Source organism: Melopsittacus undulatus, chromosome 1 (genome assembly GCF_012275295.1).
Source record: "Melopsittacus undulatus isolate bMelUnd1 chromosome 1, bMelUnd1.mat.Z, whole genome shotgun sequence".
In the NCBI taxonomy this organism is placed as follows: domain Eukaryota; kingdom Metazoa; phylum Chordata; class Aves; order Psittaciformes; family Psittaculidae; genus Melopsittacus; species Melopsittacus undulatus.
Window position 1 is genome coordinate 45065232 of NC_047527.1, and position 26151 is coordinate 45091382.

The 26151-nt window shown below is 37.1% G+C and overlaps 2 long non-coding RNA genes across 3 annotated transcripts in view; one reads left to right on the plus strand and one right to left on the minus strand.

The window, feature by feature from the left end:
* Window positions 1–26151, plus strand: part of LOC115947232 (uncharacterized) — a 76205-nt gene that overhangs the window by 35116 nt on the left and 14938 nt on the right. Inside the window, exon 2 of one of the 2 annotated variants that reach the window (XR_004549544.1) lies at window positions 5095–5171. The exons of the other annotated variant lie outside the window; for it this stretch is intronic. This is a non-coding gene — a long non-coding RNA (uncharacterized lncRNA). The remainder of the gene's footprint in view (window positions 1–5094; window positions 5172–26151) is intronic. 2 annotated transcript variants of the gene reach the window in all.
* LOC115947233 (uncharacterized) lies at window positions 1250–12591 on the minus strand. Its single transcript, XR_004081176.2, has 3 exons — window positions 12365–12591; window positions 2381–2536; window positions 1250–1715 (listed from the first exon to the last, which is right to left on the minus strand). It is a non-coding gene; the product is annotated as an uncharacterized lncRNA (long non-coding RNA).

The following is a 26151-nucleotide window of genomic DNA, read 5'->3' on the forward strand; positions in this document are numbered from 1 at the left end:
CAACTGCAACCATCAGCACAGCATGGAAGTCAGCTCTGCCTGCTTCTTTAAAGAGATGATCACAGCATTAGGAGAATATGTAAAGAGGAGCCATAGAGCATGGCCTAGCTAACCACAGCAAGTTATATATAGTCTCACCTTTCTAAAGTAAATCTTATTTCAGAATCTTACAGACAAGCCAGCTGGGACAAAGTAACAGCTTAACTCATTTAACTAGTTCTATTTTATTTAGAGTAAAACATAAAGCTTACTCTGAAGCCGGAAACTTAATCTTTTATTCCTTCTTAATGTCCTTTTCTTCTTTTCAGTCCTACTTTGACCTCGGGTGTTCTTTTTCAGTTCTAGAATTACAAGCACCTCATACTAAAATAAATGACAAGATATTTTAAAATGATAGCACTGGGGATGCCTGCCCCATCTTTCTGCTTATGGTTGCCTCCCCACACCTGGGTCACAGAAGTGGACATGAACCAGTTCCTCCAGCACTGCAGTTCACAGATGCTGGTGTGTTAATGTCAGCCAAAGTGGATGTTGGTTGATGTACCAGACCGTGAATTGCAGCAGCTGAACCCAATCTTGCTGACTCCGTGAGAAATCTGAGGAAGGGAAGAAATTCTTGCAACTTGTTATCTTTTCCCTTATAGATTATTGAGGTTTCTCATCTTTTCCCACTAGGGTTTTTGCTGATGGGCACCACCATTCCCAAACCCACAACTAAATGGGAATAATGTTTTGTCCAGGATTTGCACTAGACCATGTGTCATATTAAAGTCAAATTGTTAATATGGGCTGGGATTTAGCAGAACAGGGCAAATGAGGGAGGAAGATCAAAAAATAAATAGCAATTCATCAGGAATGCAAGAGAAAAGTTCATGCTGGAGTCATGGCTTTTGAAAACTGTACTTGAGAAATAGGGAAGCGTGCTGCACCCACAGCAGGAACAGGACTATAAGAGCTGTGCAATGGGGTTGGAAATAGGGCTAATGAGGAGACTGGGTAGCACACTACCTCTGAGTTATATACTGGAAAAATCAATTGGTCCTCCCATTCAGTTGCACAGCCCTTTTAGAAAAAGTTTTACAGGTCTTGAATAAATGAACCCTGAACTAAAATGCTAACTGACATGGATTTTGTAACATTACCAAAAGCATTTTGCGTGGGTCTTACAAAGAAACTGCATAGTGAACATGTTACTTGCAGTCTCAGCATGAGAGACAGCTTGTAGTCAAGCAAAACCACATTCTCCTACTTTTCAAGTCTCTTGAAAAGTTTATTGCCCATTAAATATTTGTTTTCTTAGCCTGAAGTTGAAACCACAGCACTGTAAACATTGTTTGCAAATGTTATTTGAGGTTTTGACTGAAACCTCATTCAGGTTTGATGGATTTTCTCAGAGAACTAGCCACGAGTCTGAGCACAAAAGCAAGTCCGTATGATGACAGTGTGCAAGTATTGTGCTGCTGGAGCTGCAAAGTCGTGCAGGATTCTCTGTTGTGGAGGGAGTTGGGGATTGCCCCCTACCTTGGATGTCCCCCTGGCTCCACTTCTTCTGGGCAAGTCCCACGTCTGGGAATCTGCATGGTGGAACCATCATTGTTGAACAAAGGGTTCAACAATTTGAACCCTTGGGAAGGGTTCAAAGGGAAGGAGGATTTACAGCCTTTTTTTTGCAATTTGAAAATATGGAAGGTCTTCTACTCAGAGCCTCCTGGCACCTATAGGATTAGAATAACAGGGATTCTGTCCTTAGAAATTTTTAGATACAAATGGACAAAACAATTGAATTAATTTAAAATGATCCATTAAACAAAGGTGAAATTTGATTTAAGCAACATTTCTTTTTAATCCCTTTTTAGACATTTAGTCGAAGCCTAGCATGCAACTCCCTGTTGTTGACATTAGAGAATAAACTATGTTGTGTTTCTGATACAGCTCCATAAAAGCTTACATGAAGAGAAATATGTGCATATTCATGAGTTATATTGGGAAATAGGAGTATATGTGACTTTTTTTTGTCTGTAAGGAAAAAGATCAGTGTATTTTTGTCAGATGCATTATAATACGGTCATTACAAAATGTTCAGAAAGTGTTACTAAAAGGCTGTTTCTACCTGTCTACAAAGCACTTATTTCACCAAAACTTCTGCATAACATAGAAGGGAAAGGATATTTATTATTCTAAATTAATCTAGCTCATAAATACTTTCTTTTTAAAAGTTTAAGTTAAAAAAATCAGAATGTTAAAAAATGTTGCTGTTTTAATATGCCAATATTTAAACCAAAATGAAATTAAAGTGCCCTCATCTTGAATTTCTCTTTGGGTGTGCAAATTATCCTGACTTCCTCAACACTCTAAAAAATACAAAAGATTTACAGCTTACAGATACTTGTCTGATGATTTATCCACTAATCAGATGGTCAATTCTTAGTGGCATCAACCACATCAGTTCAGTGAATCTTAATATTCATGTGAGGAGTGTGACTGAAGCAAGTTCAGCAGCCCAGCCATACAGATAAATGTCGATGTTTCTGAAGAACTAGAGAAAGCAAAAAGTTAGCATTTACAACAATGTGCTGGGACTATTTTATTAACTGAATACACAATAGTCTGGTGAAATTCTCAGTTCAGTGGGTAAGGAGACCATGTTTCTACTAATTTTGTATGAGAGTTTTTCTAATCATCTTAGAGCTTTAATACATAATCGGCATGAAATTATTTATTTTTTTCTTGATCAGAAGCAGTTATTGCTGCACAGGGTAAAAGAAGCAGTCTTTTATTCTTGACAATTTTCATAACTATATTGGCATTTCCCACGTGTATTTGCAGAACTTAATGACAGAGGAGATTTACAACATTAATCATGAGAGTAGAAACTACACAGTCACAAATTCATTCACTTGGAATACTACATTGGTATAAACAAGAAACGAATGTAGCTAACTCTCTTCAAAATGGCAAGCAAATAACCAATTAATTCTGTATTATTATAATTCTTATTGCATGAATAAGAGACAGAGAAGTTCGGGGATTTGCCCAAGGCCCCAGGTCGAGCTGGAATTGCATCAAGGATTAAAATGGAGGACAAAGTAATAATCATTTGGCTAACATTTCTTGTAGACTTGTCCAGTAAAGACCATATTGCAGGAAGATCACATAGATGTGACTGTTTCACATTTTCTATTATTTAATAATATTGTCTAAAAAATTGGCTGTTATGTGTAAGAAAAGTAAACAAACATGCACATTGTAAAAGATTAATTTCATTTTACAGTGTTTGACAAGTGTAACTACTAAATAGGTCAGGTAAAGATTCTGCTCTGTCAGCACACTGATTGCTGTAGATACTGTTCTGATGCCATCAAGAAACAATGTGTCATTGAGTTTCACCTTTTATGTAAAAGAAAGAAAAAATAACAAAACCTTAAAGTGACTAAACCACACCAGAATGAACAATGCAGAACATAATCAAATCGTGAGCCTTAACATCCATTTTACCATATGTACGCTTGTGTATACATATATATATAGGAGAGATGTGTATGCACACAAATATATATTTGTGGCAGTATGTATGCAAGAGTGAAGATTTTATCACCCTCAACATCAAGATAGTGCATAAACTCTGTAACTTAGTTCTAGCTGCATAAAGACAGATCAAAGATTCAACCCAGGTGTGGCTCTGGAGTTTCATTGCTCAAGGCTAATTATTCACAAAAAGTCCCCACCCCAGAGAGCTGTCTAGCAGGTTTATCTTTTGGCTGGTAGACATTTTAGAGAAGACACTACCTAAGCTCAGCTATTTTGTATGACACACTACAGCATCCAAAACAATTCTGCAGATTTTATGAGATATTTGACCAAATGCAGATTACACGTGAATGTAGTTTTCTGTCCCAGAAGCAGATAGGAGTTGCCAAGACCCTGAGCTCATTCTGAGCTCTAATTAAAACCCATTTCAGCGAATAGGCAAAAGCACACTGCTGTAAAGACTGACAAAATTCTTAATTCCATAAAGAGCAAACCTACTAAAAGCATTTATTCTGAACATGACCAAAATATGTGAAACATTATACTGCATACAACAAAAATAAGTAATTTAAGAATGTACCAGCATCATAGATTAAAAAAGTACTTTTAAAGATAGCCTCTACCTTTGTTTTCTTGAGTCAACTGTGACCAAGACTGCTCCAGTGTCCCAAAAAAAAGGCAAAAGATTTATTGCAACCATGTATCCTTGTCATAGCTAGAAGGATGATTAGCAAACAAAAACCACTGCAGTTTTACAGAGACAATATCTCTGTCCTGAGCACCAAGTTAAAGCTAAATAAGTAGAGAGAACCCTGTTTCTGTGACAGTGCTCTGAATCTGTTCAATGTTTTCTTCTAGATTTCTTTTCAATGGCACAGCTGGACTACTCAGGAGCTTCAGTCAATTATTTGAGCAAGAACTCAATAGAAAACATAGACGTTATTTCTCAGTAGTAGCAACCCATTTAATAAAATGTTTACCAATATTTTTTTAAAACAAGCTATGTTTTCCTAGCAGTCAAGATTGTGGGGCCCTGGTTCAGACTGCCCTTGCTCTCATTTGAAATACACGGGTTTTTTTCTCCTCTCTGCCCTGGTATTTCTATATCTACCTGTTAGAAATGTCTTGATAGTACTGAAAATATCAGAATTTGTCACATACAGAGTTTTCAGGATGTAAATAATCTAAGCAGTCAATTTGCAGGAATATTTGATTTTAACAATAAAAGCTTAGATTCTTACACTGTAAAAATTCACCTGGAAGACAATACAATTTCACTTTAACTCAGGAATAAGTAATGATTTCACACTAAAAGGCATCTGAAGAACCTTTTATATTCCAGCAATATTTTAAACACCAACAAATCAATAAAATACCTTCATATAGAAGGTGTCATTATACATGTTTTGGGATGCAGATACTTTGTTGGAGGAAAAAGAAATATATATGTTTATGTGAGCTCTTACTGGGATCAGAAAGTCTTGGTTTTTAATGCTGTGTTTAGTCCACTGTAAAACACCTGCCATAAAATATTGCATCTACTTATTAAGGATTATTCCTGTACAGAAAGAGGCTGATTGGGTCACTAGTCAGAATGCTCTGCTAATGGCCACAGGCCATCACCGACCGGCTTCCTCTTTAAGGTAAGTATCCTCTTTCCCCCTGTAAAAACAGTATTTTAGACAATTAATTTTATTAGGTGGTTATAACTCCCATGAATAAGTAAACAGAAACCGTTTCTGTGTTTTGTGGCTTCACAGGATTCAACCTTTCAGGAAGATGGAATCTATGTCAAATTGTCAAAGCATTTACTACTTTTGATAGCAGTGATAAAGCTTTCTATGACTTTTTTATAAGAGTAAAAATAAAGTTGTAATAAATAATACTTTTTCAGATAGTTCTGATTCCAGGTGTAATTCTACCTTTTGTTTAGTTTGTGTATGATCTTGGCTATATTTATTTATTTGATTAGAAGGTCACAAAGATCACTTCCCTTCCTTTACACTTCTGATTTAATTTCTTCCTCAGTTCCTACCTATGACTTGTGCAATTAGAAAAATATTGTATTGCTGTACTTTGGATTGTGCTTTCTAAGCAGGCTAATATATCTTTAAGTTCTTTTTTTTCAGTTCAACAGTATGATGTAGAAGAATTCAAATAATAATAATATAAGCAACTTAATTCTTCCTGCCATTTTTACATTATGTGTTTATGTTCATGCTCTCCTCACTATGTTACAGCTGGACTTTTGGCAAAAGTACAGCTTTCTTGATGTCCTACAGAAAACAAAAAGTTCAAAAACACTCTGTGATATTATCAGAACAACTTTTGTAAGTGACAGCAGCTTGGAGGAGGAAGTAGAAGCAACCTGGGATCTTAGGAGCAGGTGCATGAGACTGGCTTGATCCATCAGAGCGGGGATTCATCTTCATCCTAACAAACCATGTCTTGTTTAGATGAAATCAGAGAAATAATGTTATTTAAAGTAAATAATAACTTTAAACACTTCACTGTGGTATCATTAACTTGATTTTGTGTCTTGTGTGTGATCTGAGACTTTCGAGTGATGTGATGCTCAAGATGTTTTTAAGCAGAGTAATCAGGAGGTCTCCTAGCTATAATGCAGGCTGTTAATACAGAGTTTGATGACCACTTGCAAGCCCCAGTGTTTAAAATGCAAAGTCTTGTGAAGAAAACAAGAGTGGCAGTCTGAAATATGATCACAAACTATTAGTTACTCTATGTTACTTGTATTTTTCTGTTCAGTAAAACAAAGACACTGAAAAAAGTATATGGGAGTAGTCTTTTGTCACTTGATGTCATACGATTAGTGAAGCCTCTTTTTGCAATTATCTGATAGCAAAAGCCTAGTCTAATTTGTAGCACATGCTACGTAAGAAAATTAGGCATAAGCTATCTGACCTTGGGCTCTGGTACGTGTGGACTCTCATAGCTTGCATGCCCGGTAAATCCACTCACTTAGGTGGGGATTAAGTAAACACTAAATAAACAGTGTTCATAATAGTTTATACCTTATTTAGTGTAAATTAACTCTAAATAAACAGCATATTAAGATGATTCAATGTGCTAGAGGTGGTGTCCACAGCGCATGTATCACTTCTTCCTCTGGAAAAAGTGAAAGGAGGAAGAGGAAGAGGCAGCAGAGAACTCTGTCAGGGACACAGTGCCTCCAGAGGGTACCCAAATGCGAGCTAGAGCTCACTAGTCATAACTGGCTCAGAGATTTGACCTGTTTGTCACGTAGTATGGAAATAGCAGCAAGGAGAAGATGTTGTGCATAAACATGTGAACATTTGTAGTTCACCTGTGCATACGTGGAATTAGAGAGAGAGAAAAACAGATTATAAGGAACTTTATAGACCTAATGTGACTGGATATTTATAGGTTTCTTTTAAAGCTATGTATTTTGGAGGGGAGAGGATGGAAAAGAAGTACGCAGAAAGAGAAACTGGGTTATATGGATACATAGTGTTTTCAGGAAATTTGCAAGTATTTAAGAAATCAAAGCTGTTAAATAACAACTGGAATGTTAATTTTTTCATGAGCTTCTGCAAATGACACACCTTATTTTAACTGATTATTATACAAATCGTGAACTATGAAGATAATTGCTTCCCTGGCCAAATGACAAAGGAATTCTTATTTCCAGTATATGCTCTGTTGAATGCCGAAGGCATTGTACATGCTAAGGCTAATGCTTTGCTGTATAATAGACACATACTGATTAGTAGTTCTCAAGCTTAATTTGGTTATGGTATGATAAATTAGGGAGTGTCTTTCAAAGTAAAACTGACATAATGCTTTTTTTTCACTGGAATTAAGATAAACCTGCGCTCCCAATAAAACTCCTCCTGTTAATTAGATTAAAATTGAAGCATCGTTTGCATTTCATGTATTTGACAATTTTATAAAAATGATCCCATTCTTCTCATGTTTGAGTGTTGTGCCTGTCTAATTGTTTTCTAAAATTACCTTAAGCACCATGACTATCAGGCTCACGTGTGGCTCCTTTGTCTATAGTTCTCCTCAGGGGAAATTATTTTTACTTTACACTCCACTGATGTTTTTATTTGTAAGAAGCCAATAAAGGCTGCCTTTACTGAATTGGCTTTTGTATTTCTCTAGTTTGAATCCTAGAAAAGAGGAGCAAACTAAATGCATTTACCTGGGGGACATTTCTGAGAAGACTGATGCTGGAATGTTATTGTAAAAGAAATAGGCAATGATTACGTTGATGCTGTCTCACTGGTAACTGAGGAAGAGCATAAGGTCTGCTGATGGAATGAAAGTGGGCTTTGTGTGTTGGGAAAAATGTGTAACAGAGATAAGTGGTTTTGTATCCCTTGGACCTACGTGACTGCCTAGCAATCAGCCAAAGCAGGAAGGCACACACAGCTGTCTGTTATTTTGCCTGGATATTTAGGGGTTTCTCATGCTTGATAAAGATTGATGAGGTATTGTAGCTCTTCCTCATGCTTGATTAAGATTGATGAAGTTTTGAACCCTTGCCAAAAATATACCTATGTGACTCAAATCAAGATAGTCCTTGGAAAGCTGAGCTTGAAAGCTGTCGAGATTGAGACTGTAAGAAAGAATAGGAATTCAGGAACTGGGTCCAACTTGATCTGGCTGGCTTGGGAAGTCCCATAACCATGTCTGAAACAGGCAAGACTCCAGCAGGTGACCACAGTAAGGCCCTGAAGTCTACTCAGCCAAACAGATGCTGAGGAGCCCAGGGAACCCCCTAGGACCATTCATAGCAACTCAGTATAAAATGTTTTGAGATTTGTAGTTTTCCATCTGTTTACCTTGCCTAAATAAACCCTGAATATTCTCGCTGAAGCATAAGGGCAAGGAGCCAAATTGCTACCGAAAATATGCAAAATACATGCCAGAGCAAATGCATGAAACATGCAAAAAATATTTGTGCAGGCAAATAAGGGGCTTTACATGCATCAAAGCAGTAGGAGGGAAAAACTTTACACCATCCATGCTTGCACCATGTTTGCACTCTGCTGTTCATGTGGGAGTAGTTACTGAAGATCAAAAGTCACATCTCAACAAAGGAAAAGAATAATGTATTCACACACAACCTTTTAATTCCCACTTAGCTAGAAGATAAACATAACTGTTCTTAACATATTTTAAGGATTCTGTCTTTGTATTTGTGGGTCACCCAATGAAACCCACAGACATTACATTATAGACTCCACTTTAAATTTAATATCCCATGAGGAGAAGGTGACTTTCTGCTGTTCCTACCATTACTGGCCTAATACTGTAAGAATATTAAAATAAAATTCAGTCAGTATCTTACATCAGTGATATTCTTGTAATAATAGTTGTAAATCATTCCATATGAATAGCACATATCTATACATAGAATCACAGAATCATAGAACCACAGAATGGTCTGGGTTGGAAGGGTCATTGAAAATCACCTAGTTCCAACTCCCCTGCCATGGACAGGGACACCTTCCACTAGACCAGGTTGCTCAAAGCCTCTTCCAAGCTGTTCTTGAGCACTGCAAGGGATGGGGCAGCCACAGCTTCTCTGGACAACCTCACAGTAAAGAATTTCTTCCTAATCTATGCTCTTTCAGTTTGGAACTATTCCCCCTTGTCCTATCCCTACATTCCCTTGTAAAAAGTCCCTCTCCAGCTTTCTTGTAGTCTCCCTTTAGGTACTGGAAGGCCACGAAAGGGACATGCCTGACCATCCCTGAGATAGGATGATCCCAGGAGGAAGGATAGCATTTCCTGAAGTGACAACACTGGCTGGAGAAGTAAGCCACGAAAGGGATGCTTATTTCCGTGATGCTACTTTTTTTAAAGGCTTTCTTCAGCAACCCAGCTAATGTTCCAAACTCCCCAGCAAACTCTACAGTGGGGTTTCTCTCTGTGGCACTCTTTGAATATTAAGTTTTCATAATGATTGCAATATGAAATACAGTCAATCGTCTGGCTTAAGTTAATCATGATCCAGTGTTTTAATAAAGATACATCAGCCAAGGGTCAAAGGCTGTACTAGCACCTAGATGATGTGAATCTTTTTCTGGGACCTTCCAGCAAAGCCCACATCCTTGGACAAACCACTCCATAGCTCTGTACCTTGGTTTCCTTGCCTATAGAAATGGCTTACAGACATTCCTGCCCTGTGAGATGTTTTAAGGAAGTTTTGATGGCAAAGATGCTGTTTATGAGCAAAGCCACAAAACAGTAAGTAACTTCATATTGAGTTTAATGGCTGCCCACCAATCAGTATCACAATTATCAGCATGACTATGTGCAGAAGCAATGTCTGTCCTTAGGAGTACTTTCATTCTCTCTTTGTGAACAGTGCATTAACTTGGCATTTTTAACCATTTTTTCTTTGTCCAACATAGTTGCCCTTTTTATTTTGTCTGCTTGGGTATAAAAATGAAACAAACAAACCAACCTGATCTAGTGATAATTCATCTCGGAACACACAAGTGAAAAAACATGCAGTATTTCTTGATGTTTATCACCCCTGTGCCCTCTGCTTCTTTTCCAATAAAACCCACTGTGATACACATGCATCTTCCTGTGCCTGCTCATGGCTTCATTTGCTCACACTATTTTATGCCTCTTTGCCCTTCCTGTGTATACACTTATTATACAAATAGCTGTGAGTTAGTGACCTTTCTGTGATCTACCCATAAAACCTAACAGTAAGCTATTCAAGTTCCAAAGTAATTTACTGATATTAGAAACAATAAAACTCTCCCAAAACAAGAAAACACAAACATTTAGCAAGTGCTTGACCCTGATGTGGTGGGCAAGCTCCTGTGTTTTCATGGTCCTGCAGCTACTCCAATGGCACTGGTGATGCAAGCATCACACTGTAACCACCCAAGCTGAACAAATAGGGTCCAGAACAAGGGCTGAGGCATTTGTCTTTCTGTTTGCATATAAAAACACAAGGAAACCCAAATAAGCCAGGGAAAGAACAAAAGTGACAAGGTCCTCCTGTAAGGATATATGGCCTTGACTGTGAAGAAGCTCTGATAAGAGCTAGAAGACTACCCCATACACTTCAAAGCCTTCTAAGAGGTATAGTGGATGCAAAATTTCATCAAACGTACCCTGTTAAGTGACTGTGGAGAGACTGCAAGGATTAAATGGGAAGCAGAGGCAGTGAATGGAATAGAAAAATTGTAAAGATTAGATATATGGAATGAAAACTTCCATGGTACAATTCATGGCAAAGGAGTAAAATTACCTGCTATTGCTCCATTGAAAGATAATATTGGGACACACTGTTTTCTCATAAACACATTCACAGGCACATGTGGTTTTGACTATCAAGCAGACTGGCACAAGGGGAGATAATTGCAAATTGGTCTATTATTTGCAGGTCAGTGTTATAATTTCTTTAATATTTTGACCTCAACTATTTATTTTAATTTATTTCAAATTTTATTTTGTAATAAATTCAGTGAGTTCACTTAATTTTTTCTTTAAAGCATTGCTTTAATCCATCCTACTGTAGACTGGCAGCTTTCCATGTAAGAAACAGATACAAGCTCATTCTCTATTAAAATGAACTTTATTAAACTTATGGCTTGACACTAATATAAAAACTCTGTTTGCTTTTCCCACTTCTTTTACTTACAGTGTGATTATTTTCAAGGGCATCATCATGTTTTCCCTAGCTTTGAACAAACAACAATTCTCTGTAAATCAGGTTTCATTCACAACTGAGGAAAGGCTTAAATAAATCTTCAGCTAATTCTGTAATGTACATTCTTCTAAATATTTATATATGTTCAGAAATATTTATTTTCCATAGAACAGGTGAGGGAAAAAAAAGACAAATGTTCTTTTATTTAAAATTAAATAGCCCAGTAATTCCAGATATTTTTTAAAGTATCATTAGCAAAAGCTTTTTTTTTATGACAACTTTGTTGTTCATTCTATAGCAACTTACGTTATTTCCTTAGAGTTATATTTATTTCAGGTGTGAAAAAGTAAAGGATATTTAGGACAAGTATATTTAAAGTCAAACATTTCAAACACATGAAAACATACTTTTTTTTAATTATATGTAGAATATACTAAGTAAATAATGTGCAATACAGCCTATATGATATAGGGTAAACCATTTGGTAGTAAGTACATAGGGTCTCACTTTTGTATTGTTAAGATCTGTAAAGAATTAAAACCAAAGATTATTTCTGACACTGTGTTCTTTGCTCATCAAACATGAGACATTGGTTGGTTTTCAACATACCTCCCCATAGACTTCTTTCTGTGAAGGACAAATTTTATTTGGCAATAGTAATAATCAAAAGCATTTTGATCTCAATACTATCAGTTTTCTCCCTGTGTGGCCAAGAGCTTTACATCCACTGAAACAATTTAACTGGTATGTCTTTTGTCATCTCAGTTGCATGCACAAGGCACTGTTTATTGTCTTTCATGTATCAATGAATATTTCTATCTGCTGCACCTTCTCTACCAAGTCCTGGTGAAGATTACCAGGCTCTTGGCCTCCTGTTTGTCTAACAGTACAAAAAGGACTTTAAAGGTAAAAAGACCCTACCATACAATGAAAGAACTTTCCTATAGTATACTTCATCCACTGAGTCAGTTGTAGATATACTTCTGCAGTTCTTCTTACCATCCCTTTACAGGCCTTTTGTTAATTACTGGCACCCTCCATAAATGGCACATGATCTTCTAACTGGTTCTGAATTGCTATCCAGTATTTCTCTACAGAGTGAATTTTTCAATATTTCTGATATACCCGTAAATAATATATTTTGTTGGAGTCTTGATTTCTCTTTCTTACCGGGAGAAAAGCTGGAAAAGGATCCTGGATTTCAGGAGTTAAGGCTTAATGGTTCCTGGGAAAAAGAGACAGGCAAGTGTTCTCCTTTTGAGCTATCATCAGGTCATCTGGAGCAGCAATATGAAATGTTCCAAGCAAGAGGCAGGGATTGGCAACTCGAGCCATACCAACAGCAGTTGGAAAACCTGGTGCCCTTCCTCTGTCACCCATGCAAAGATGCTGCTGCAGCAGTGTCTCCACTGGCACTATATTACCCAGCATCCTACTGACCTAAATGGTTTCCTGTTTTGCCTAAGCCTAAAGCTATCCCTGGATCCACATTACCAGTCTGGGAAACGACAGCTGGAGGCACAGGTATGACAAAAGTTCAGTGGCATTAGAGTCATTCCTCACATCAGACTTGTAGGTGCCATTGGGTCTTTACTGGTAGTAACATAATGAAGGAGGAATGAAGCTACTGCCAGTGGAGACAACAAGTGGTAGAGGCTTTGGAAATCCTGCGTATGTACCTATAGTGTCAATTATTTCCATACATCTTTTTCTGGCTGTAGGTGTAAGTAAACTTCCAGTGTAACCAGAATGCAAATCTTCATCTAAAAGTATTAATACTGAGCATACCAATTCCAGATTCAGCTGAATGAAAACTGACCACAAAAACATACTAAATAGTACCAAATATTTGTAGATGCTTAAAATTTATTAAGAAATAGTTGATCAATGGACAGAAAGAGGAGACAACAAAAAATAAATTCTTCCTAAGATATTCCATAATTCAATCAGAAAAAAATTTTACTGACACTTGGGTCAATTCCCAAATACAGATTTGCTATATGTATCCGCATTAATAAAAACTATTAGCTTGTTCTCCTCCCTCTCACTCAACCACCCACTCTGAGCTTAGAAGCACCAATGAATCTTAGTGTCTGTTGTCCTTGTGCAGCTGTATCCTACAAGGCTCATAGAAATCACTGCAAGGATATACCTGAAACGTATGAAATCTGCCTTCAGCAATCCATCACTTCATTTCCCAGACTTCTTTACTCATTTCTCTTCTATACATATACCCACTTCTGTTTCTGTTTTCCATAGAAATAGAGAAGAGCAGACAAGACTGCTTTCTAGATATGACAGAGACAGGAAAGGCAGTTTCATGTGGCTTGGCCCGAGTGAAATCCACCCTTCAGGGTCAATTCCAAGTTTCAATGTAGACAAATCCATCCATCCCTCTCATGGCATTTATTACATCATGCACTGGAGGGCCTAAGGTTAAAAAGGCACATATTTCCATACATCCTGTGTACATTAATTGCTAAGGCAGGCCTAAGTTCCCCTGGAGGTATGGGGAGACATGCTGGAAGGATCTTCTCTGCAAAGGAAGATCCCTAGGGTTTAGACAGTAATTTCAGAAGTCCTGGATAGTGTCTCAGCTAACACGTGGGCTGTAATCAGTGTAGGCTTTTCCTCTAAGGAGAGATCTACCTTCCCATAAAGACATGATGGAATAGAAAACAAAAGAAGATTCAGAGGTTGCAAACTTTTAGAAGCATTAGGTCACAATGAGCTGTGTGAGAGCTATCAAAACAACAATAGGAGCAGATTTTTATTGTTGTCATTGTCCTTTCCGTTCTCTTCTCTTGCTCACCACCTTCCATTGGACCCAAAGTGCTAAGTCAAATAGCAGAAACAGTGTAGATGTGCCTTTGCTTTTTTGTTTTTCAGATTGTTTAGCCACACCATGGTTTGGATTACACCATAAGCACTCCAGCTGAGGCCTGTGTTTATCCAGCAGTTTGTGAGCCTTGATAGCTACAGGGTGCTAGAAATCACTTAGGAAAAATAAATGATTGTGTATAGGGCAATATTTTTAAAGAATTTAACCTACAGTGTTTCAAATTTAACAATATATGTGATGAAAACTTGTTTACTTTCCCACTACTGTCACTGGGATTTGAGGAAAGCTAGGCTGAATATGGAAAAAGCAAGTTATTAGCACAAGATCCAGCACTGAGAAACCATGGGGCAGTTCCTGGGGGGGGGATTCTATTTGAAGTCTCTATAAGAGATTTCTTGGTACACAAAACATGGATTTGGAGGAGGACTGGGTAGTGTTCTTTTACCAGCAAACATTATATATGTTATGTTGTATTTGAAACTGGGATTCAAAGCCAAGTCTCCCAACTCCCAGCCTATTGGGAAAACCAACAGGCTTCTGCAGCCTTCTCTCTGCAGACAGTTAATACCTGACAACCTTAGGCACTCCCATGAGCAGGGTGGAAAGGAAGCAGAAGGTGAATTTAAATGCATATGCCTCATAAATAGAGTACGTACTACAGCTTGAGTAGTATAGACAGTTGGATTAAACTTAACGTTCCCATGTTTTACAAGAAAGGACTGTTTTAAGCATCTAAATTGAATAGGACCTTCAAATAGCATATAGATGGCTTCTTAATCCTCTTTACAGCCATGGATTAACTGCAAAATTTTCTTCCTGAGTACTGCTGAGTAGTCAGTTTAAGACGCTTCCTGGTTCTTCAGGATCCTCACATAGGATCTTAAGCTTTGTCCTTACAAGCTACAGGAAGATTTGGCATTGAATTTAAGGAGTGTGTGGTCTATTGCTAGTAAAATGGCATAAAATGAATATTAGCACCTTTTATATAACTTGTGTGTCGTGCTTTAAGCTCAGTCATAAATCAGCCATGCAGTTCTAGCTCCCCACCCCCTCCCCTCCACCTTTTCTTCCCCTGCTTCAGGAGGGATGGGGAGGAGAATCGAAAGAATGTAACTCCCATGGGTTTAGATATGAACAGTCCAGTAACTAAGGTATAACACAAACCACTACTGCTACTACCAATAATAATAATAATGATAAGGGAAATAACAAGGGAAGAGAAGACAATACCACCAGCCAACCGAGCAGTGAACTAGCCCTTCTGGGTAACTCTCAGTTTATATCCTGAGCATGACGTGCTGTGGTATGGAATACCTCTTTGGTCAGTTTGGGTCAGGTGTCCTGTCTCTGCTTCCTCCCGGCTTCCCCTCCTCCCTGGCAGAACATGAGACTCAGAAAGTCCTTGGTCAGACTAAACATTTGAGCAGCAACTAAAAACGTCGGTGTTATCATCACTGTTCCCAGGCTGAAAGTCAAAACCACAGCACTGCACCAGCTACTAAGAAGGAGAAAAATGACAGCTACTGCTAAACCCAGGACATTGTGTTACATGAGCTTACTTCTGGTGGTTAGGGATTGTTCCTAACAGTGCTGAAGCCAGCAGCCAAACCCACACGGACTGCAGTGCTGCAGAGTCAAGTCCCAGGGTCTTGCTGTTCAGAGTTCTCCAGTGATGGAGCATGTCCTGATGTGGGAGGTACTCTCATGGAGATTATAAATAAAAGAACAGAACAGAGGGCTCAGTGCCCATGGAGTCTCAAGGGTTTAGTCAGCACAGATCACAAAGTAAAGAAAGAGTAAATGATCAAGTGCTCCTATCTAATGAGAGGGCAAGTTGAACCTCATTTGACTAAAAGCTTTATTACAGATTGTGCACTATTTATATCAACCAGAAGGCGGGAAAGGTCTTCTATTTAGTTTCATATAAATTGGTGTGATTGCTGAGTATAGGAATCTTATTATTTACCTAAAGTGGTCTCTTCTTGAGGAAGTAATAGCCGAGTAAGACAGGTTATCATCGATCAGTGTAGTGTAATAGAGGAAAACAAAAAAGGGCACAATAAAGTTAAATATTTTCTAGAACAACATTTAAATTTTATAAATAAAAGACATCATTAAATCATTAGCTCTTGTTAAAAAAATCAGTTTCCCACGGGCCAACTTCATGGGGTAGAGCAGTTCAAAAGCCTGATCAGATCTGGTTTACTTTCAGTAAACATCACAGTGTTGTCACCACAGAACAGAGATGCATAAATGTGGGGGCTACACTGCAGGCTACAGAACTTTGAAGAAGCTCTTTAACTGCCTCACTTCACCTCTTCTCTTAAATTCTTCTGTAGCAGTTTTGGCACCATTCACATTACTGCTATTGGGTGTTTGTGGCTGGACTGTGTGAAATGTAACTTTGGCAATGGGCCCTATGTGCAGTATCAGTATATCATATAATTACTGCTGTGCTTCTGTGCTACAGATTTAATTGTAAATATCCTCCTGGCCCACATATTATACACAGCTGGGTAACTTCAAAAGATGATGTCTAGTCATCCCCTAGATAAAACTGGATTATGGTTAGTCCTTTCCTGGGCCAGACTGCATTGATTGCAAAGAAAAGACATGATTTCAACATGGTACCTCCCATACATTCATCACAATTTGTTCATTCTTTAACAAGGAAGTTACAGGTTCGAAGGATTCATCTACATCCTGTCCAGACCTATTCAGTCACATGTGCTGAGTAAACTCTCACTCACCCTTTTAGCCCCTCTCAGCCTGTCCCCTTCATGGTGATGTCTCAGGTTTTGCAGCACGTAGAGGCTGCCTCACTCTTTGTTGATCCTATATGTCACATGCAGCTGGCAACTATTATCAGCTCTTCCCCTGGAACAACCTTCTGCATAGGTCCTGTCTTTATCACAAGCTTTTCCAGCACAATTCACCTATCTTGCAATATCTGCTTGCACCACATTCAGCAGCAACTCTTACTGCAGTGCTATTTATGTTCCTCTAAACAGATGTAACATATGCAAGTTGGAAAATAAACATAATCCTGAATCCATTAAGTCAAACTTATGTCTGCCTTGGAAGACAAGACATGCCTGAGAGAAGTGCAAGTAACTACAGAACTTTGTACAATACTAAGCCCATCCTCAAAGCACATGGGAAAAATTCAGTACTTTTTTTACTGATTCAGTGCAGAGTATTTTCCCTGGTTTCATCCCAAAGTAAAATGGACTTGCATGACATACACTTACTAATTCATTCCTAGCTTACATTTTTCAACAATACTTTTCATTGCTAATCTTTCATATATGCATGGGTGGAGTACTCATGGCAGCTCAAACCTGCTCAGCAAGGAAGAAACTATTGCATAAGAGATGTATAAATCTCCATCACACATGTAAAAATACTGAGTGACAATTTATTCTGGAGTTTCAGAGTAATTTCGAGAGTCTTTCAGTAATCTTTGACTAAACTTTTGTTTGCAGAAAACTTGGTAGTCAACTCTAGGTAGTTTTGAAGAAATGTGCAATTTTGGTAACATTTTCTTAGTCATAGGATATGGTCTCTTATACTGAGATTGTTGTGTCTGGTTAATTCACAGGTCCAAAATAAGGAAATTCGAGCTTCTATTGCGTTGTTTAATTAATTCATTTCCTGCCAAGTGATAAGACACAAATACTTCAAATTATTCATATGATAGGAAATGAGAACCTCAAGGATCTTTACATTACGTTATTCAGATTTTCCACAATAATGTTGAATTGACAACATTTTTCTTGTTGCTTTGATTTTCTAAGTAATGTATAGAAGATGTATTTAAATAAATAAATACATAAAATATGTATTTACTTTGGACTCCCTGAATGAATTTTAAAGCTTGTGATGTAAATACGATTTATTCATAATTAAGGGAAAATGGTAAAAAAAAAAACAATTTATCATAACTTTAATTTTTCAAAACAATCAAGTAAGAAACCCAAGAAACACAGTATTTTCTAAAGTAAAAACACCCCTAAAAATAGAAGTAAAAAATGGTTTTATTCAAGAAAGATGTGCTTATCTGTTGAAATTTTTCTGTACTGCTAAGTCATATGATACTGTGATAGCAATGTACAGACTAAATTGATTCAAGTACCACGCTTAGAATAACCTTATGAATATTTTAAAAGAATGTTGTAACTTATAGGAGAAATATCCGTTCCTTAAATAAAAGTCTGAAATATAAATATCATTCTAGCATAACAAAATGTTTTACAGGAAGATCAATAAAAATTGGACTAAAATTCTCCTATCACTTCAATACAGAAAGAGCTGATTCAGACCAGTTTATTCCCTGCCTACATTCATAAATTGTACCAGAATACGGGAAAGGGACAAGGCTGGTGTCCTTTTTCAGGGTGTGCTCTTTTGTGTTGATCTTTTATACCATGTGACAAGTGGTCCCAGATGGGCTGTTATCAAAGCATGGACACTTTTAGGAAGACATATCTCACTTGCATTGAATTGCTCTGGTCAATTAACATCTATGACTAACTTGTGTCTATGTCCCTGTTTAACATATTTTATAATAAATTCTTTAGTGAGCTAGAGCTGAACTGTTCTAGACAGTCTCTATTAGCATGACTCATTATTATCTAAACATTCAAAGGTGGAACTGGATCTGTGTTGTCTGGTTTCAGCATAGTCAAACTTTGCTTGCAAACATATGCTAGCCTGGAGGTGTATCACTTAAAAACAAACTTGAATTTGCTATGCCAAAAGCAGTATTCCTGTCAATCTTGAACTTAAAATCATGACTTGTAATAGGAAATTGAGAGAATTAAATGTTTTAGTAAATGAGATATATTTTTTCTGATTATCAGAATGCTGCTATGTCCCTACGTAAAGAATGCTCTGTGCAGCCCTGATTCTCCAAAAAAATATATGGAAGAGCTGTAGCAGGTCCACAGAAGAGCAATAAGGATAATCAAAGGTATACATGACTTCCATGGGAGGAACAATGACACAGGCTAGGAAACTGCAGCTTGGAAAACAGACAATTGAGGGGATATATGATGTCATAAAAAATGGGGAGTGGCATGGGAAGGGTGAATAGGCATCACTTGTTCATTGTGTCTCTCAGTAGCAGAAGTAGTGACAGATGAATCTATAGGTGGCTAGTTCGAAAGAAACAAAATGAGGTGATTTTTTCATGCAGCATGTGTTAAGGCTAAGTGCTGCTTACAAAAAGGATTTGTGAAAGTTCAAGTTCGCACAAGTTGAAGGGCAAACTGGAGAAGTTTATGGAAGGAAAATCTGTAGGTTCACAGAATACACGGTGCTCAGGAACTGCTCAGGTAGCAAATAATCAGTCTATTGCAATGCCTAGGAGAAGTATCACTACTCACTTGTCCTGCTTTTATAATTTTTCACTGAGTAACATGTTTTATCCATCATCTTGCTCTGGCCCATCAGTTATTTTTGAATTTTTGTTTACTAACTGATGATCATGAATATTTTGCATAGTGCCTCTGTGCTTTTTGGGCATATACCCAATAACTAAGAGGTTGTCTCTCAAGATCAGTTCCCAAAGAACATTGCAGCAAATCTGTCAGAATATAAATAAAATATGAATTAATATGACATGATTGCAGCTAGAAATAAAAGAAAACAAAAATACTAGTATAATGATTAATAACTTACATATACAGTTATATTTTTACCAAGTCTTCCATTATGGCATAAAATACCGAAGAGATTTTAACATTGCTATGAAAATACATTACAGGATTATCTTTCACCATCAATGAAATTAAGTGCTAAAATATTTTTAAAAGTCATAATCTACTTAAAACCATATACTTATCTATTTAAAAACGAAAAGAAATGCACAAAGTATGTAATAAGGACTAGGAAGACAGACAATTGTAGGTCAAAAAATCTGACCTCTAATACAGGTAGTATTGCTAATTTTTACATGACCTCTTTCACATCATTAGCTTGCTTGAAAATCTAGTGAAATATACTCTGTAATTGAGCAGGGTCTGAATCATGAAATATGGCAGTTATGCATCATAGTACGGTTTGGGTTGGAAGGGATTTTAAAGATTATTTACTTCCAATGCCCCTGATATGGGCAGAGACATCTTCCACTAGACCAGGTTGCTCAAAGCCCCGCTCAATCTGGCCTTGAACACTACCAGGGATGGGGCATCTATCCACAACTTCTCTGGGCAACCTGTGCCAGCCTCTCACCATCATCACAGTAAAGAATTTCTTCTTTATATCTAATCTAAATCTGCCATCTTTCAGTTTAAAGCCATTCCCCATTGTCCTATCTCTACATGTCCTTGTAAAATGTCCCTTCCCAGCTTTTTCATGGGCCCCCTTTAGGTATTGGAAGGCTGCTATAAGCTCTGCCTGGAGCCTTCTCCAGGCTGTCTTTTACTAGTTTTTCACTCTTCTCCACTATGTTTGTTACTGAGCAATTTATGATAAAAAAAAATTAAAAATTGGGTATGCCATTGGCAGACCTCAATGAGACGCCATTCTGGTGGATATGTCTTACCTATCTGGCAAGTGAAAAATATCCTCAGTTGTATGGGGAAAGCTCAGACAGGAAAGTGTAAGGGGAGTGCTCAGACAGACTGCAAAATTGATAGTAGCCTTAAACTCATGGTTAACCTCATCCTTCTGGTCTGATGATTTCCTATTTTTTCAGGAGATTTGGCATGGGGAAGAGTACAAACTATGTGGATATTTTTTAAATAATATAAGTGGGTTATTGGTGTGTTTGTAAAGCAAATGTGAATCTAGCCAGCAGTACACACAGATGTCAACAGGAAAGTTGTGACACTTGCATAAGCGAAAGCAAAGTGTTTATGCCTCCTTTGCTTCTTGCTTTCTTTGAGGAAGAGGGAAGTATTTGTCTTGGTAACAGTGACTAAAAATCAACAGTAGTAAACAGACTAGTACATCTGTTCAATCCTAGTGGAATATGTGAAACTACATGTAAGTTGGGCTTTCCAACACTTTGCTATTCAATCAACAGCAGTTCCTTTCTTGGCAGTTCTCCTGTCACTGGGCCACATTTCATGGATTCCCAGATGACCTGGTAGGACGTATCGAAGAAATGTGACTGGACTAATCAGAGACGCCTGACTGCTTCAGAGGGGAGTAGGTGGGATGAGATAGTGTATTAGCCTTCTGGGGGAGGGTGCTAGAGGGGAAAGGCTGTTCACTGCCCCAAGAAATCACACTTCAGTGGAGTCACTTTCTTAACATGCCTTTTCTGTTCTAGTAGTTTGCTCATACTATCCTACTATAAAGTTAAGACCCAACTTGTTTACAATGAATAGCATAAATTAACAAGAAAGAGAATGAAAAAGTAACTGCAAAACTCATGAGTATCTTTATTTCGAAGGTTGTAACCTACTTCAACTTGCATGCACTTATACACCAGCAACTCTTATTATAGCATAAAACACAAAAATGAATCAAAGTCTCTGAGATATAGGTGGTTGTTTGCATTTCATACCTGTATCCAGCAGTAGTTTTACTTACTGATTTTAATCCTAGACTTAAGTGTTTTGTGCAACTCAGAAAACAGCCTCTGTTTTAGCTTCATCAATAGTACTTTACAACTTGACACAGTGTGACAGATCAACGCACAGTTGTACCTGATGAAGATATTCCACTCTCTGCAAGAAAAAAAAAAGAATGTGCAGATATAAAAAAAATCTAATTAATATGTTCTAAAAATTGTTTTTCTGTATTATCTCACCATTTTCTGTGGTCTTTATCATGTCAAATTTGAAAGAAATAAAACTATGGACCAGCTGTAATCTAGCACACTGCCTTGAAAGAAACTGTCTTCAAAATAAATCCCAGCAACAAAGTGAACTCTTATTTTGTGATAAGTGTATCACTCATAAAAAAAATGTCCTCCCAGAAGTTATAATGTCAAGGCCGCTTTTACAAGGCAATGGCCAGGGAAAGCACTAGGTTATGAGAAATTAGTGACTCTTTAGGATAGGGGGAAAGGTGAAAGTATCACCTGAAGGCAAAGATGGGCCTTTCTCTCTGCAGGGAGAAGTTTGGTGGACAAGGGTAAGAGATTTTTCCAATAATGAGTGGCATGAAGAGAGAAAGTAATCAGTTAGAAGACAGGTGGTGGGGTAAAACAGAAGAAGTATGTGGAAGGACGTTCAAGGGATGCTTAAATCATGTTAACACTGAAGGAGCCTGAGTTTAATATACTAAGGAAAAGGGAACCATAGAAAAGAAAGATAGCAAGAATGATTCAGGAAGATGACTTTGGAAACTAGAGAAATAGGTGACCACATGTTTCTGAAAGTTTGAAATACGAATAAATGTGGCTGTTTGTATAAAAAAGTTAATAAAGGGTTGGTAACTCCCTTCCTTCTCAGATCCAGCTAAGACAGTAAAGATAAAAAGAAGAGGGAAATTCAAAACAAAGTGATAGTGACTGGAAGACAAAGCAGATTACTGAATTTTTGTTTTAGAAGGATTCCTGAAATAAATCTAAATCATAGAAGCCAGAAGTGAAAAATCTTTCCCTCTGTCCTCTTCTGGTCACTCTGATGAACCTCAGTTGTCAGGCTTTATGTCATTTCTATCACACAGCTGAAGTCTGCAAGTCTGCTACTCCAGGCCAGTAAAGCTCTTGGGATATGACACTTACCAAGCTGGGCTCACTGAAATCAGGAACATTTCTTTCCTTAGGAATTTTTATAGGAAAATCAAATTACTTATATACTCTAAGTTTTGTTTTTCCCTAATGTAAGCCCAGAAAACTGAAGCTCTTCAGGGACTGTCATACCTGTTTTTGCGAGGGAGATCGTCTCAGCAACATCTTCCTCTCACCTGGAAAAGCAGTCTCCCTTTAACAATGACTATTTAACATCTGGGGTCAAGGGCATTTTTCTGGCTTTGTCGTGTGAAAAACTTCAGCAATTTGTGAAGAAATTATTTAATATTAAGAATAAAAGGTCATTCTTTTGTCTTCTTGTTTGTATTTTTTACAAAGCTGTATTACAATGAATCAGTGTTCTATTACAAAAATATCCTAATAGCTGAGCATACACCATTTCCACAGATTATAGCAGAAATCCTATGTGGTTATAATACACAATTTAACTACATTTTTCTACAGTAAGTAATAGGACAGGTTTATTACAGTAACTGAAGGAGAGGAACCTGTGCATGTTCCACCCAATGGTGTACTACTTTTCAATGAAGTAAAGCAATGTAAACAAAGAAGGGATCAGTTTTCTGCAGTGTCACTGAGGTTGTAATTAAAGGACAGTGAACAACACATCTAATTATTAGGAGATGGGAACTTGATAACTTTGGGTAAAGGACATCTCTGACGTTTTGCTTACAAGTATCTGGACTCAGTGAACTCGTAAAGGTCTTTCATAGCCTTGTATTATGAAAGTCAACTCTGGGATAATCATTTTATCATCATTTAGTCAGACAGGAGACAATGAGGACAACTATTTGCTTGGATGTGTCAGCCTTTTGAATGTCAAGTAGATTCCAAGTGGTTATTAAGTCCCTGTCACTCTTCAGTTTTTACAAAAAAAAATCAATAGTTTTATCAGGATATTTAAGAACTGAAAGTATATAACTGTCATTTTGTATTACCTTAAATTCATTGTGATTGGCTTTTGCCCCATAATTATTTATTTCCAGGCCTGCTAATACATTTTCAAAACAAAAGTTAGTAGTTAAGTTTGTATGATTTGTTATACATGGAAGGATTACAACTGGTGCTCCTTTGGAGTGAGCCTATCATCTCTAGCTAGTGTAGAATGGTTTATAAGACTATGGTTTCTATTACAAGTGTTTTAAAACAAAAAAAAATATGAAGTATAGGGCAATTTCAGGATCATTCCTAATTAGGATATGTCTCTGAGCCATCATTATGTAGCTTTGCAAACCAATAAGATATTTAAGCCAGTACAGCCTTGATATACCACTGGGTACAAAAATCGAACATATGTGATGACATAGGTCAATGAATGTGTTTCATGGAGTGGGATTGACTGAAGAAAGATAGAATAACAAATATTGATGGAAGGGGGAAATATGCTGCATGAAGGGGTAGTTAATGCTGCCTTCTAAGATTAACTTAAAATCCTGCTGTGCTTAAGAAGGCAGATAAAGTGTTTGTGCTGAGTGACACCACAGGCACAGTGCTGCTTGCTTCAGAGAGAGCTGCCAATAGATGCTAGCTGAAGAACTGCATTTGATGGGGTCCATTAGCCTTCTGTAGTTTACTGGTGAACAGAGTCAATGTAATGCCTAGGCAGAATTCAGTTATCAAATTTCATTCTCAACAAAGAAAAAAACTATAGGACCTTGTTTTTGTTTTAACCATGATATGAACTTCAGAGCTGAGAAGTCTGCTCTGCAGGGATGCTGCTTCACCATTGCAATACTTTTGTAATACACATACTTTTTGATTTTTGTTTTTCTCTGCAGCAGTTAATCTGTATGGACTGACATTGAATGTTGTTCACTGCTATTAGCTCTCTGTCTCTATGAACTACCTGAATTACTTTAAAATGGCAAATAAACTTTCAGGCAGGATATGCAAAATGAAAATCCTATTTAAACAAAAGATAAATAATTTCACCCAGAAGCCAAAAGACGTACTTTAACGCTCAATCGTTTGGACCTTTTCCACGGTTTGATTTAGAATAACAACATGTAATCTTTGGAGAAAAAAGAAATAAGCGCATGAGAGTAATAAAATTACATGTTGGAATAGCTACTAATACATGTCTGCTGACATTTGATTCTAATTAATGCTGTTGCTTTTTTGATTAATAGAAGCACCAATAATGCAAAAAATGCTTTGACACCATAAAAAACTGTAATACCTCCACTGAAAAGCTCTGGAGCATGTTGCTAAGCAAAGCAAATGTAGTGAGAGGATTAGAGACAAATCTGTGGGGAGTTTCTTCAGACTGTTATTCATTTCCTTTGGAAAATATGCTTATTATGTCTAGCTTAAGTAAAAGGGCATGAATGACAGTGACGGAACATGTGAAAAATATAGGTCTCGTGGAGTTTCTGGCTTTTACTACTTGTTGCTTTGAAAAGGGAAAATGTAAACGAATCAAGTCTTGTCTTGTACAGAAGATAAGGTCCTTGAAGTGATAGCAGAGTAGGAGGTGTTGACAAGTGATATCTGCATGGGTGCTACTGGCAGAACTTGTATTGCTGTTTGATTTGGACAGTGATAGGGAAATGTAATTTTCTTCATTATTATTCACACTTATTCAGAATATTAGTACAGACCAAAAGTAATTGCTGCAATTGTTTAAAATAATCATGCTCTGTTTTCTGATTATCCATTTTTGTGTTTATAGCATGAGGAAGTATTGAGGAAGTTAACCCTTTATGATGCAACGTCTCACATGTTACTGTGTAAATACATAAGCAAATATCTGACACAATATGTGTAAATGACAAGCATCTAGTTTGTACTCAGTTATGACAATTATTTGCACAAATTGACTAATGTCATAAACATATGTACAATTAGATACATTCAATAATCAATTTGTTTCTAGGTTGAAGTGTGCATTTTCCATGTGCAACAGCACATCTGAATAATTTATTTTTTTCAGATATTTTCATGTTTTTGATCTCCAAGATCAACATTTGCCTTTTAATCCCCCCCCAGAGATACTTTTCCAAAGACAAACAGCTGTTGTTTTATTCTGTTTGCACATCATCTAGAGGAAATATATTCTTTTAGTATCTTCTATCTTCTTAGTACAAAATATATATAATTAATATACTTCAAACATTTTAAATCTTTTTTCCTGCACTCTATAGTCATCAAATTCCAGACACATAAAGTTGTCTTCTTACAGTGGAAGCAACATGTAATTAAGCTATCCCCAGAGTAATTATTTTAAAGAATTTAAACTGATGATGGAAATAGTATTTTTCTGAAATCATCATATTTTTCTGAAATCATCATATGTAGTAGAGTATCCCAACATATGGCAGCAGTACTGAGGATGTGAACTAAACCACAGTAAACAAAGAAGAGGCACTGGGCAAAGCTGTAGCCACTAGCTGAATGAAAGTCACG